Genomic DNA, 14654 nt, shown 5'->3' with positions numbered 1-14654 from the left:
GGCAGCACGATGCCTGACAAAAAAGGATGAATGACAGCCAGCACATCTGAGATACGAGCAACTGAAGGTCCTGACCTGCTGCACACTCTGCTCGTGTATCTGACATATCCACTGGTCCCAAACAATTGTTGTGACCCTATAACAGGATCCAAATCTGATCTTGTTGTGCCGGTATAGAAAAGAAATTTAAGTACCCAAAAGAAGATGTTTAAATGATCATGAATACACTGCACCTGATGCTGCCCCAGTCTCTTGGGCCTTACTGCCTGCGCCCTCAAGGCCCAGGGTACACACATAGACATCAGCTATACCAGATGACTGCCAGGCTTCAAAATGCTAGCACTGTGCTGTCAAGAGAAGGGGAGGCAGAAGCAAAAGACCCCACTGCTCTAGGAGTGTGAGCTCCAAGAAGGTCCCAGATGAGAGAACGTGTGACACATGGTGTGATGCTACATAGAACTTTAGACGAGGAGTGGATGAGCGCCTGCACTAATCACCACAAAGACTGAGGGGGTCATTTTGACCTCAGCGGTCTTTTTTAAAGACCGCCGGGGGACCGCCGTGCGGAAGACTGCCATTGGTGGCGGTTTGCCGCTCGGCCTATTATGACCGTTGGCAGCTCTCCGTCCTTTTACGGACGGAGAGCCGCCAACAGCCATACTGGCGGGAGGCGGGGAAGTGGAGGTTGCTCCACCTCCACCGCCACGCCAACAGAACACCACCCAGCGAATCACGTCCTGTGATTCGCCGTGACGGTGTTCTGTTGGCGGTGTGGTGTCGGCGGAGCTGCCCCCATGGCTCCCGTCCCCTCCCAGAGGATCGTCGGACCAGGTAAGTTGATCGTCCGTGAGGGGAGGGGGGTAGGGAGGTGTTGTGTGTTGTGTGGGTGCATGGGGGTGTGCGTGTGTGTATGTAGAGGGGGGGTGTGAGTGCGTGTATGTCTGTGGGTATGTCTGTATGGATGTGTGCGTGTATGTTTGAATGTGGGTGTGCGTGTATGACTGTGTGTGTGGATGTAGGCATGTATGTCAGCGTGTGTGCGTGTAAGTATGTAGGTGGTGCTTGCGTGCGTGTCGTGTGGGTATGGGTGAAGTGATGTTGGGGGTTGGGTGGGGAGGGGGGCCCTGCCACCTTTGGGGGGTGGCAGGGGTGGTGGTGGGGGGGGTAAGGGAGGGGGTCGGGGTGGGGTTGGAGGGTGGGGGAGACCCCTATCAGTGCCAGGGAAGGAATTCCCTGGCACTGATAGTGCTTACCGCCATGGATTTCATGGCGGTTCAAACCGCTCGAAATCCACGGCGGTAAGCCGGTCCAAATACCGCCGGCGGTATAGTGACTGCCGCCGGGCTGGAGACCCAGGTCTCCAGGCCGGCGGGCGGAACGGAGAACTGGCGGATGACCATGGCGGTAACCGCCATGGTCATAATTCCACAAAGTAAGACCGCCAGCCTGTTGGCGGTCTTACCGCCGGTTCTCCGCCTTCCGCCAGGGTTGTAATGACCCCCTGAGTCTAGTACCCCAAGGCCTGTTGGCCTGACCACAAAGAAAGCTGACTGCTGAGAGTCTCTGTCGGCAAGCTCATAAGAAAGAGAAGAGACTCAAGGGACTAGGAGTTTCACCGGCGGGTGGTCAAGAAGGTGCATTTCAGAGCACAGAGATGTAGGAAAGGAGCGGAGTGTGACCCTCCTGTTGACACTAGGAAACCTGACAATGGACCAGACGTGGAAGGATAGAAGATCAGGTGGGACAAGGCCTGAACCTGAGCTCCTGAGTAACTCGTAAAGTGGATGACATGATTACAGGGGTTGTGGTGGGATTATTGTTGCATTGATATGCATACCATGTTGCTAATGTAAAAAACCCTAGTAAAGGTGGTTAAAAAAAAGGGTGGAATGTAGACTGGAAGTAGCCTCCGTAATTGACTCATACGAATGACTTTGAGTGCATCTGATGGCATAAAATAAGCTTCTGATTACAGCAATGACGAACTGGTGACAGCCCTGCGGTAGAACCAAGAGAAAGCCACACTCACATAAGAATCGATTCTTTGCTACAAGCTGCCCAGGACCTATTGATGATGAAAAAATGCCTTTCATCAGTAGGCTTCCCAAAACAAACAAACAGCTTATACCAACAAATTATTTTGACTTGTCTTGATATACACCCCGTTTATGCAGACTTCAGACCCAGAAATACCCTCATGTGGTTCCCACCCTGGTTTCCTTTTTGCAAGGGTTGTCTTTAGTGGATGTCAGATTGTCACCTAGAATAAATATACATAATGTAATCACTCTCTTTTGGAATCATTCAATTTCACTCAAAGACCTTTCTGATTTTTAAATCAAATGTCAGATCCACATTTAGGATCAAAAACAGTAACGACAAGTGCACAAGTTTGCCTTGGCTCGTTCATTTCCCAAAAATCTGGAATTACTCAAACAATTAATTTGTGTAGTCTATAAATGCCCACTTAATACAAATTTGCCCGAATACTGCAAACTCGGTCTCTGATAGTCTTTGAGAATGCTTCAGTTTTCTCTCAATGAAGTCCAAAAACTCCAAAAGACAAGATCTGAAAACTCCAGTGGAAGGAAACAAGCATTAATACCTAATTAATTAAGCATTAAGCATTAATACCTATCTAAAGTTCACAAAACCATGCACTACGTACAAGATTCTGGGACAAAAATATGTTGAGACTCCCAGATTACATGTTCAAAACCTTCCAACTTTCTCAGTTTTTGTTCAGTAATTGCATTATGTTCCTTTAACACTGCACCTAAGTCATATTTGACTTCACCAATGTCATTAGCACGTTCTTCAATGTATAGAATTTGCTGAGCACTTCCTGGTTTTTAAAATAATCCCTCCACAACCTTGGTGGTGCCAGCCGAGAAGGGCTGGCCCAGCCCAAGAAACTCAAACTTTACCCTGTCCCTACTGCCTCTTTAAATGTACAATTGTTTTAACAAAACCCACAAAGTCAATTTCTTGGACACTTTAACATTGAAGAGATATTCGTCCTTTGAAATTATGGTAATTTTAGGCACAGAATCAGTTAGTAACAACAACAAAACCTTTGGGATTTCTAGATTTAGGAAAATCATTTTTTAGGATCAAATCTGTTTATTGTATTTAAGAAAAAAAAAAAAACATACAAACATCGCTCATCGTAGGACATAAATGCACATATCAGCACAATAGTAGTCTCAGATCCTCACGCAGTAGTCTCTATCGTAATCAGAGGATCACACCCCACGGAGCCCCCCAGCCAGTCTTCTCTTTGCAGAATCATGTATCCACTGGTAATGCCCAATATCCCCCGAAGTGCCAGCCCCACAGATGAAAACACATAAACATACAAACATGAACACTTTAACAATGCCTCCCTCCAAGGAACCATGTCAGCTTCCTATTTCTCCTCACCTCGACCCTATACTTCATCCAAGCTCATCTCCCTCATCCAACCTCCCCCCAGCCCACCGACCAAAAATTAAAATCAGCCTCAATACTCTCAGGTATAACGGGCATGTCAGCTCGGTAAATTCTGCGGAGAGAATCCGAAGGAACGGCCTCCACAACTCGCCCAATTCTCCAACCCGCTGCTGGGAGGCTAGCGTAATTTTCTCCATGGCCAAGATAAACCACAATTTCTGGAACCATGAGATACGCGTTGGAACTCTATCTGTACCCCAGTGAGCTAGGATCAGTTGCAGCGCTGCGTTAAGTGCTAAGGCCATCTGCCTCCCTTTTAAAGACAGTAACGGGAAAGTAAGGGGATTAGGCAACCCCCATAAAATATACGACGGGAATCTCGGGATCTTAACTTGGAACGCTGCATCAATATCATTGATTATGCTTTCCCAATAACGATGCAGCTTAGGGCAGTGCCAAAGCAAATGTGTGAGCGTACCCGTAGCTCCACAACCCCTCCAGCAAAGATCCGACTTATCACGATTCCATGCATGCACCCGCGCTGTAGTGTAATACCAGTATGAAGCGACTTTATATGATGTCTCTGTCCCAGCTGCATTATATGCTGTGTGGGGTATTCTATAGAATATACTATCCCATTCTTCATCTGAGAGTTCTCTCTCCAGCTCCCTCTCCCATCGCTTAGACTTAGGCGGGCGGCCCTCCCCTTGCAAAAGCCGATAAAGCTCCGAGATGAGTCTCTTATCATCCTTCTTTAGGAACAGCCACTTCTCAAATGGCGTGAGAGGCCTGTCTACCAGAGCTCTATTCGCCGGCAAGAGAGCCCAGTGTTGAACCTGATAATACATCAATCTATCCGCCTCTACTAGGCCATAGGCCTCTCGCATCTGGTCGAAGGACAACACCCCTTGTTCGTCAAAAAGACTCCCTACTCTCCTGCAACCCCCTTCATACCAGCGTCTCAGGCTCTCCAAACGAAATCCAGGCTCAAAGTCAGGGTTCGCGCCTATGGAGGTCATAGCGGACGGAAAGGAAGTCAGCCCTAAACGGCTAGCAACCGCATCCCATACTCGTAACGTTGTTCCAGTAATCGGGGAAAAGTAAAGGCCTCCCGCCCTATGCCGGCGCCGGAGCAAAGGCTCCTTCCATATATGAGAACCTGCCACCGCTTGGTCCATAAAACACCAGTGTTTCTCCGTGAGAGCGCGACTCCACTCCACCAGAAAGCGCAGCTGTGTAGCCTGAAAATATCTCAGAAGACATGGTATCGCCAAACCCCCGCTGCCCTTGGGACGATATAGAACCTGCTGCGGAAGACACGCCGGGCGACCCTCCCATAGAAATCTGAATACCGCCGACTGCAGGGTGGCAATCGTCCGAGGAGGTGGGGCTAGCGGGAGAGCCTGAAAGATATACAGTATTTGCGGCAAGATTGTCATCTTGACTGCAGCCACCCTGCCCAACCAAGACAATTTATGGCTGCCCCACAACTCCAGGTCCCGTCGCACATCGCGAACCAGCTTCGCGTAGTTCACGCTTGCCGTTTTAACGGCAGACGTCGCCAACTCTATCCCGAGATAGGAAAGGCGTGAGGACGACCAAGTGAAGGGATACCGAGCCCTCAGATCCTTCTCATGATCAGTGCTTAGGGACAGACCAAGGACCTGAGATTTCTGCATATTCACTTTAAATCCTTATACCTGGCTAAATTCAACTAGTATCCCCATAAGCGCAGGCAGAGAGGTTGCAGGCTCCGCAAGTGTAAGAATAACACCGTCAGCATATAAAGTAATAAGATGGTGGTCCCCGCCGAATTTCACCCCAGAAACCAAGGGACTGTCCCGCAAGCGCTGAGCCAGGGGCTCCATATATAGCGCAAACAAAAGGGGGGAAAGCGGGCACCCCTGCTTGGTCCCGCGCTCCACCAGGAACGGCCTAGAAAGCACACCATTAACTCTGACCGCAGCTCTAGGGGACCGATAAGCACACTGGATCCAAGATCTAAAGCCCGGGCCCAGACCGAAACGCTCCAGGACCCGGAATAAATATGGCCAATGAACCCTATCGAACGCCTTTTCGGCGTCGACAGAGAAAAAGAGCGCCTCTTTACGGGATCTTTCAATTTTATCTAACAAATGCAGAAGGCGCTTCGTATTGTCGCCACACTGTCGATTCGGAATAAAACCAGACTGATCCGGATCAATGAGACCCGGCATATAAGGATTAAGGCGGTAGGCAAGGATCCCCGTAAATAACTTAGCGTCAATATTCAGAAGCGAAATCGGCCTATATGAAGCGCACTCCTCTGGGTCTTTGCCCGGTTTATGTATAACAGTAATGGTAACGTCTAGCATACTCGGCATCAGGATTCCCATCGTCCGAAAGGAGTTAAAAAGCCTCACAAGAAGCGGGGTGAGCTCAGCACAAAAGGTTTTATAAAACAATGCCATGAACCCATCAGGTCCAGGGGATTTCCCACTCTTTAAGCGGGAGATAGCCGATATAACCTCCTCCGGTCTTATCTGTTGGTCCAGCAGAGACGCTTCCCGCTCCCCAAGAGGAGTAATTGCTATGCCCTCTAAGTAAGAATCCAGGGCCGTATCGTCCCGCTCTTCCGCCGCATACAACCCCCGGTAGAATCCCGCAAATGCCTCTGCGATCTGATCGCTTGTGCAAACCTCTTCACCCGAAGAGGACCGAATCAGCTTGACCGCCGACGCTGCACGCTGCGCTCGAAGCCGATGGGCCAAAAGCTTCCCACATCTGTTGCTCCCAATATAGTATTTGTGCTTGAGTCGTGCTACCACATACTCCGCCCTATCCCATTCCAGTCGTTTCAGCTGCTGCCGTACCTTCTCTAATTCGCGCCAAATCCTAGGCGCACCAGTGGATTTATGGGAACGCTACAGGATAGCTACCCTGTGCTCAAGCCTCTCCCTCACCTCCCTCCTCGCTCTATTATCCCTCACGGATACTGCCATCACCTCGCCCGCACTACCGCCTTCAGCGCCTCCCACAAAGTCTCCACAGAAGTACTGCCCTCATTGTTAAAACTGATATAATCCCTAATCGCACGACGAAGCGAGTCCACCACTATCTCGCTCTGAAGCAGGGAGTCTCTAAAGCACCAGCTCGGAGTGCCAACGCGACCTATCTCCATGGCCAGCTCAACCGTGATAGGGGCATGATCTGTCAGAGCCCTAGGCTCAATCATAGCCTCCCGAACCCTGGACATAAACTCATGCGAGGCCAAAAAAAGATCAAGCCGTGCATATGTCTTGGTTGCAGCCGAGTAGAAAGAGTAATCCCAGAGCGTGGGATGTGATTTCATCCATACGTCCTCTAACCCACACTCTGACAGCCACTGGCACCCCATCTCCGACAAAGCTCCAGTCTGCCCAAAGCGCTGACCCGAGCGGTCAAGCTAGTTGTCCATCACCAGATTAAAATCTCCCCCTACCAAAATGGCGCACTAAGTATAGGGGAAACTGACTGTCTCAGGAAAGTCTCCTGCTGGGCATTCGGAGCATAGAGGGAAGCAATGGTAAAAATAAAGGCCCCAAGCCTAATTCTAATAGCCAGGAACCTACCTGGGACTTCATGTACCTTCCCCACCATCTCCCCACAAATGACCTCGAGAGCAATATTGCCACCCCCGCATGTTTCGTAGTTGCTGAGGACCAGAGCTGCCTGGGGAACCATCTGGATCGCATACGGAACGTATCTCTATATAACAAATGGGTCTTTTGTACTAGGCAGATATGGCTCCCTGATTTCTCCAGAGCGGACAGTATCGCTAACCGCTTGGTTGGGTTGTTAAGCCCACGGACATTCAAACTTAAGCACTTAATTGTCATACCATCAAGGGAAGAAAATCGCCCAGAAGGGGAGAAAAACCACTAAGGGGCCGAAACTCAGAACAGTATTTCCACCACTCCAAATAACATGACCAACCTGATAGAGCCCATGATGACCTAACCCACAGGGAAGCATATAAACATATATTGAAAACGCCCAACAGGTGCTCATAACAAAAAAGTCCTCTCACACCCAACCCCGAGAGGAAAGTCTCCATAGGGCCGTAGAACCACACCAGATCGCCTGTTGAGTCCACCGCCTCCGCCACCCAGGCCCTCCCACAAGGGTGCAGGCCCGCTATAAGCGACCCCTTGCTGAACAATGGCACCCCGCCTTCTCCTCCTAGGCACTTGTCCCAGCCGCTACACTGCTCAATGCCGACTGACGTTCCAGTATCTGTTCTGACTCCGTGGGGCGCTGCTGCTTCCTCCTTCTCTCCTTCCTCCTCCAGCGCGGGCGATCTCCTCCCGTCGGACCTAGGCTCGCGTCCGAGCCCCTAGCGTCTCCCTCCAGTCCGAGGATCCGACAAGCCTCCGATACCGTCTTTACCTGGCGAAGCTGGTCCTCCCAGCGGAAAACAAGGCAGAACGGGTGACCCCATGAATAGGATACGTCATGCGTCCGTAAGTGCTCTGTGATGGACTTAAACTCCCGCCGCCGCTGTAAGGTCCGAATCGACAGGTCCTGGTATAACTGCAATTGATGACCTCTAAAGTGGACCTGCAGGGTATTGCGTGACCACTGCAAAATGTTTTCTTTCAGTCCGTAGTTATGGACACATGCCAGGATATCCGTCGGGCGATCCCCAACTCCTCCAGAGCGGCCCACACAATGTACTCTGTCCAGGACAATCTCCTGAGATGCTTCCAGGTCCAGTACTGAAGGAAACAACGCCACCACAAAGTCTCTAATGTCATCCTTCTCCGCTCCAATCGGCACTCCTCTAATGCAGATATTGAGTCTTCGCGAGCGGTTCTCCAGGTCCTCCACTGTCATCTGGAGAAGGTCCTGCTGCTCCCACAGACGCAGAACCTCCTGCTGCAGAACCGCAACCTCCTCGCCACGGGCCATCTCCCCATCCTCAACCTGGGTTATCCGCTCGCCCAGGGACGAGAGCTCCACCCGCATCTCCTTCACCTCCTGCGATATATCTTTACGGAGCTCCTGCAGGTCCCCGCGGAGCGACTCAAACAGGGAGGTGAGGAAGCCCTTCGTAACCGGGGCCGCGTCCTCCTCCGATGACTCCTTACTCACTTCAGGGGACCTTGCGGCCAGCGGGTCTTCAGGGCCCCCCCCCAGCACCAGGCATCCCCCGTCAGCATGTCTCGTACCGACCGGTCTCGTTTAGGTTTGGAGGTCGCCATATCTATGACCTCTAGCAGCCGCAGCTCAGGAATTCAGTCAGACCTCAGCGCACCAACACCGGACTCCGTTCCCCCAAGATGGGCCCCTCACCAGTAGCCGTCGGCCTCCGCTCCACAGTGCGCTCCACGGGGTCACTCCCAAATGCGACTCTCTTCTGTGCCAGGCAAGGTCACCACAGGCCGTCCACACCTCCAGCCAGCGTCCGGGGCCCCCAGCGTCACCACTGTCTCTATGCGAAGTCACTTAAGGGGGTCCTCGCCCCACCGTCGTCCTCTCTTAAGGGCCAGCTCTCTGGGCCCAGTCAGCTGGCCCCGTCTTCTCCCCTCCCTGGCGTCGCCCACCAGTGAGGTCTTGCCTCTGGCCTGTCGTTCAGGGGAACTTATACCCCCGCAGGGGGCCCCCCGCTCCTCCACTGCCTCCAGGCACACCTCCCAGCTCTGGGCCCACCGCCCTGCAAGGGCCGCGGGCCGCCGCCACCGTCAGCCGCCAGCTCCGGCCCAGGATAGGCGGACCCGCACGCGCCACCATCGATCTCGGGGCGCCTTCAATGTACGGGCCCCAGGCGCCCGACAACACCACGCGTCCTGTCGGGACCCCCCGGGCCTCTCCAGACGGGGTCGAACTGCCAAATCAGGGCCTAGGCGGCGGAGCACGGACCAACGCGTCCGCTCACGCCGCCATCTTGGCCACGCCCCCCGAAAATCATTTTTATGTGCTCCAACACATAAAAGCAAATTGGCAGTACCATCAGGCTAGTCTCTGCTGTGTATATGTACATTCACACTTTTTTTGCGTTCTTGTGGCAAACTCTTGCAAAATGACCCGTGACACCACATTTGGTGCAGACTTTTTCAGGAACAGTACACTATTTGAAAGAAGCAATGTGGAAGTTAGCTCCACTATCAGTACACAGATTTTTTCCATTCAAATTTCTTCTCTTCTCCATGGATTTACTTGCAGTGGTTCTGTTCCTTTTAAAAAGAATTGTATCATCAGTGTTTTTGTTAAGTTCTTTAACCAACTGACTTGAGTCTTGAATACAACTGGCAATGTCTAACACTTCCTCGAGAGTGTTGCAGATAAGTAGCACTTATTGAATCTTTTTGTTGTAACAACTGGTAACTAGCTCATCTCTTTTTAGCGGTCACACTTGACTGCCAGAACATGCAAATACGCAATATACATAGCTACTGTTTCAGTAGCAGATTGCTTTCTTTTTTTGTTTATTGAAAATTGTTTTTATTAGATTTTTCAACTTGGAATATTCACGTCAGGTCCACCACCCACAAAATAACAAGTACACAAGGTTTACAGTACAGCCATCCAATCAACACACATCAGGTTAAAGAGAGGACCCAGTATATTGAGGTGGCTTAGCAATGACTATGTGGAGCAGCCATTAGGCCCCTCAGCAAAGCGGAGTGTACATAGCCTTCTACACTAGCCAAGCCATCAAAGTTCGGAGGATCCCCCATGGAGGGAGTCGGTGTAATTAAGTGGCCTCTCCTTCTTGGTTGCCAAGACCAAAGTAAGAAATCCATCTTCTCCAGACCTTCTTGAACTTTCTTGGGCGACCCCTAGCTGCATACGCAACCCGTTCTTACCTCCACACATTGAGTCATACAAGTGATTCACATGTGCTTGGTGGGTGTCAGTGAGCTCCCTGTCTTTTTGCAACATCCCTTTTTGCAGTGCCAACCCCAGGGAACAAAACTGGAGTATCTTCCATGTCAGGTTCACTTCACCCAGCACCTTCAGGACTTTAGACAGCACTTCTGATACCTCTGTCCAATATCCCTGTATACGGTGACAAGCCCACAATGTGTGGAAGAAGACTCCATCCACATTCCCGTACCTCAAGCAGTTCAGCTTGAGAATCCTGCCCATCTTAAATAAATGAGTGCGAACAAAGTACATCTTGTGAAGCAATCACTCAATCAGCAATTTGTATGGTGCTGCTTATCACCCATGGGGTCTCAAGGCGCTGTCATAGGGGTGCTGATCAGTCAAAGAGCCAGGTCTTGAGCTCGTACTGTCTGGCGATTTTGGCTAGCGGAGCCATGTAGATATTGAAGAGGTTTGGGCTCTGGGAGGAGCCCTGGGGTACTCTACAGTGGGTTTATGTTTGTTCTGAGATGAATCGCTGGAGTGTGACCCTCTGGGTCCTTCCGGTGAGGAAGGAGAGGATCCACTCCAAGGCCTTGCTGTAGATGCTGGCATTGTGAAGTCTGCTGTGTAGGCTGGTGTGGGATACAGTGTCAAAAGCAGCAGAGAGGTCAAGGAGGATGAGGGCAGCTGTGTCTCCATGGTCCAGTATGATGCGGATGTCATTTGTGGCTACAAGGAGGGCAGTTTCGGTGCTGTGGTTGATCCTGAAACCAGATTGGGAGGGTCCAGGATGTAGAATGACTCGAGGAATTCTGCGAGTTGCGCATTGATGGCCTTTTCAGTTACCTTGGCTTGGAAGGGGAGAAGAGAGATGGGTCTGTAGTTTTTCATATCTCTAGCATCAGCAGAGAGTTTCTTTAGCAGTGGGATGATCTCTGAGTGCTTCAAATCATTTGGAAAGGTGGCGGTTTCTATGGAGTGGTTGATTGCCACAGCTCAGGGATGATGGTGGCGCAGGCTTGGTTGAAGATGTGGTGTGGGCACAGTTCCAAGGGTGCCCCTGAGTGGATAGAGTTCATGAGCTTTTGGGTGTCTTCCATGGAGATGGGGGTCCATTGGCTCAGGGTCGGCTGGGGGGGTGGGGTCCGTGGTGGTGCTGGTGGGCGGTGAAGGTGGGATTTGGCTCTCAAACCCTTGTTATATATCCTGGATTTTACAGTGGAAAATGGTGGTGAGGTTGTCGCAGAGATCTTGAGAGGGGGGGATGTCTTTGGTGTCCGTGCAAGGGTTTGTGAATTCCTTGACTATGGTAAAAACTATGGTAAAACTATGGTAAAACCTGCTCTTGTGAGCTTTGGCGCTGATGCATTCCTGGATTGAAGCCTTTCTGAAGGCTCTGATGCATTGGTGGTGCCTGGTGACTGCGTCTTTGTATGCTGTGCAGTCTGCTATGTTTTTGCTGCTCCGCGATTTTCATTTGAGTCGTCTGCAGGTATGTTAAGAATCTTGGAGATTGGTTGGGAACCTGCTGGGTTTCTTGCTGTGCTGGTTTCCAGCGGGTTTTCTTAGGGCGGCCACGGTGGTTGTGCAGTTGGCAATCCAGCGGTGGAGTTTGCGAGATGAGTCACTTGCGTCCGTGGACTCCGGTGGAAGGGAGTAGCTGAATGCATTGGTGAGCTGGGCTTCAGTGACTTTACCCCAGTTTCTGCAGCGGAGCGGGAGGTGGGGTGGCGTATGGTGGTCTAGAGGAACCTGAAGTGGCAGCAGTGGTGGTCTGTCCAGAGGTGTTCAGAGGAATGAGAGGGGGAGATGTTGTTTCCTGCTGAGAAGATGGAGTCAAGGGTATATCCTGCTGAGTGAGTTGGGAGGTTGACCAGTTGCTTGAGTCCGAGGGTGACGAGGTTGTCTAGGAGGGATGTGGTGTTTGGATCGTTGTGGTTTTCGAGGCGAAAGTTGAGGTTGCAGAAGAGGATGTAGTTGGTAGAGGCGAGGGCGTGGGGGGCGACGAGGTCAGCAATGGCTTTGCTGAACTGGGGGCAGGGCCCGGGAGGTCTGTAGACGAGGGTGCAAGAGGTGTTTGGGTTGGTCTGGGTTTGGAAGTGTAGGTGTTCGGCAACAGTTGTCTGGGTTTGGGCCTCGGTGATAGTCGTAAGGTGGAGTGTTTTCCTGTAGATGATGGTGATGGCTCCTCCTGGGCAGTTGACATGGTCTTTGTGGATAATTTTGTAGCTGTCTTCGATGGTGGTGGCGTTGTCCGCAGCTGAGGTGGGGGTTAACCCTTTCAATGCGGGCGTCGTCCACTGCCCGAAGCCCACACTCCCTCCCTGGTGCGGGTCACGACCAGTGGGCGACACCAGGGAGGGGGTTAAAAATCCTCCGGAGGATTTTTTTTTACTTATTTTTTTCCCATCGGAGACGCGGAACAACTTCCGCGTCCCCATCCCGCCCCTTTGTGACGTCAGCGCGCAGAAGAGAATCAGGTAAGCGTTCTCTTCTGCTCCGGTGGGGAAAAAAAGGCCAAAATGGCCTCCCCAGATGCCAGGGAGGCATCGATGGAAAGGGGAGGCTCTCCCCTTTCCATCGATGCCTCCCTGGCACCGTTTCCTGGCCATGGATCGCAGCGCGGCTGCGATCCATGGCCAGGAAACGCCCCTAGGCACCAGGAATCTTCTTTGGGGGGGTCGGCCCCCTTGTAAATGGGCCCCCCCCCCGGGGGCATTATTTATTAATCTGAACTGTTTTGGGGGGTGATCGCGCCCCCCACATTTAAAAAAAAAAAAAAAAAAAAAAAAATGAAAAACAAAATGGCGGGGTAAAAAAAATATCTAGTTTTCCCGGGGGGGGAGGGGGGGCATCGCCCCCCCAGGGTAAACATTGTAAGAAAAAAAAAAAAACATTGTTGGTGGTCAGCCCTTAGGGTGACCGTCTATGGGGCAATTTCTTTTTTTTTTTATACATGAGTGCTTTGCCAAGGGCAAAAAAAAGTTCTGTAAAATGAGTGTCTTGTTTTCTCTCTCTCTCTCTCTCTCTCTCTCTCTCTATACATATATATATATTATTTTTTTTTTCAGGTCGAGCATTGCAGCGCACATGCGCTGCTTTTCTGACGTGTTGGTGTGTATCTGGGATTTTAACAACGCCCACCTCACGCCCATCACTACCACTCGTTCGTGGGCTTGCCCTTAAAAAATCCTTTGATTACATTGGTAAATGGTTTACCTTTTCCCTCCTTGGGGAGGTTTTGTTACCGCCTTAACCATCGCCCCTGGTACATGGCTAATTGCACTTTTGCTGTTACGTTTAACTGCAAGCGAACTTCTTTTCCTTTTGTGTATCTCTTCACCTGATGCTCATGGTGGCCGTGCCGCTGTGAATCGGCTCTCTTATGTGAAAGTGTTTAACTTTCAATTTTCAATTTATGTGGCAAGAAAAGTTGGGTTAGGAGTTTATAACGCTGATAGCTCTAACTCGAGCAGATGCGGGACCCATTGCATTGTAAATGCTTGTTTTTCTTTTGTGTGTTGTTTTCTGGGAGCCACAATTGGCCCCCCAGGGAAACCACACATATACATAAAAGTTATATATATATATATATATATATATATATATTTAATGGCGAACAATTTCACCGCACTCCACGAGGACCGTGATCAAGACTCATTGGTGAGTCGAAACGCGTTGGTGGTTATTGACTGCAATAAAATACACGTTTATTTGTACCTTGTGGAGTGCAGTGAAATTTTTCGGCATTACATAATTTCGAGATTGGTCTTCTCTGTCACTGGGCACCGGCAGTGGAGTGCGCCGCCCAGCAACCCTTCGACCACTTTGTTTCTAAACATATATATATATATATATATTATATATATATATGCAACACAAATTGGTTAAAAGATTGTTGCACACTCCACTGCCGGTGCTCGGTGATGGAGGAGAGCAACCTCGAAAATATTTTGTGAACAAGAATCTCACCGCACTCCACGAGGTTCAAATTGACATGTTTTATTGCAAGTATAAAAAATGAGAGGAAAGAGGGACTCATTTACTGTGATCAAGACTCCTTGAGAGTCGAAACACGTACGTGGCTGTTGCTTGCAATAAAAGATGCCAATTTGAACCTCCTGGAGTGCGGTGAGATTCTTGTTCACAAAATATATATATATATGCATGCATGCATGTCTTTTCTGTAGTGGCAGTTGCCATAAAGTAGCGCAGATGGTTTATTGTCCTGCTGCAAAGGAGATACATTTATATGTATTTAGCTGAGTGGATTAGTAAAGGCAAGCGTTACCTGCGCTTTAAAACAAATGTTATGCCAGGGGGACTATGGAGGTGTGATTGGCACTTTTGCTGGGTAGTACTGAGGGAATTAGAAGAGGAGGTAATGGGAG

Source organism: Pleurodeles waltl, chromosome 7 (assembly GCF_031143425.1).
Source record: "Pleurodeles waltl isolate 20211129_DDA chromosome 7, aPleWal1.hap1.20221129, whole genome shotgun sequence".
NCBI classification, from domain to species: domain Eukaryota; kingdom Metazoa; phylum Chordata; class Amphibia; order Caudata; family Salamandridae; genus Pleurodeles; species Pleurodeles waltl.
This window is presented reverse-complemented; position numbering follows the sequence as displayed.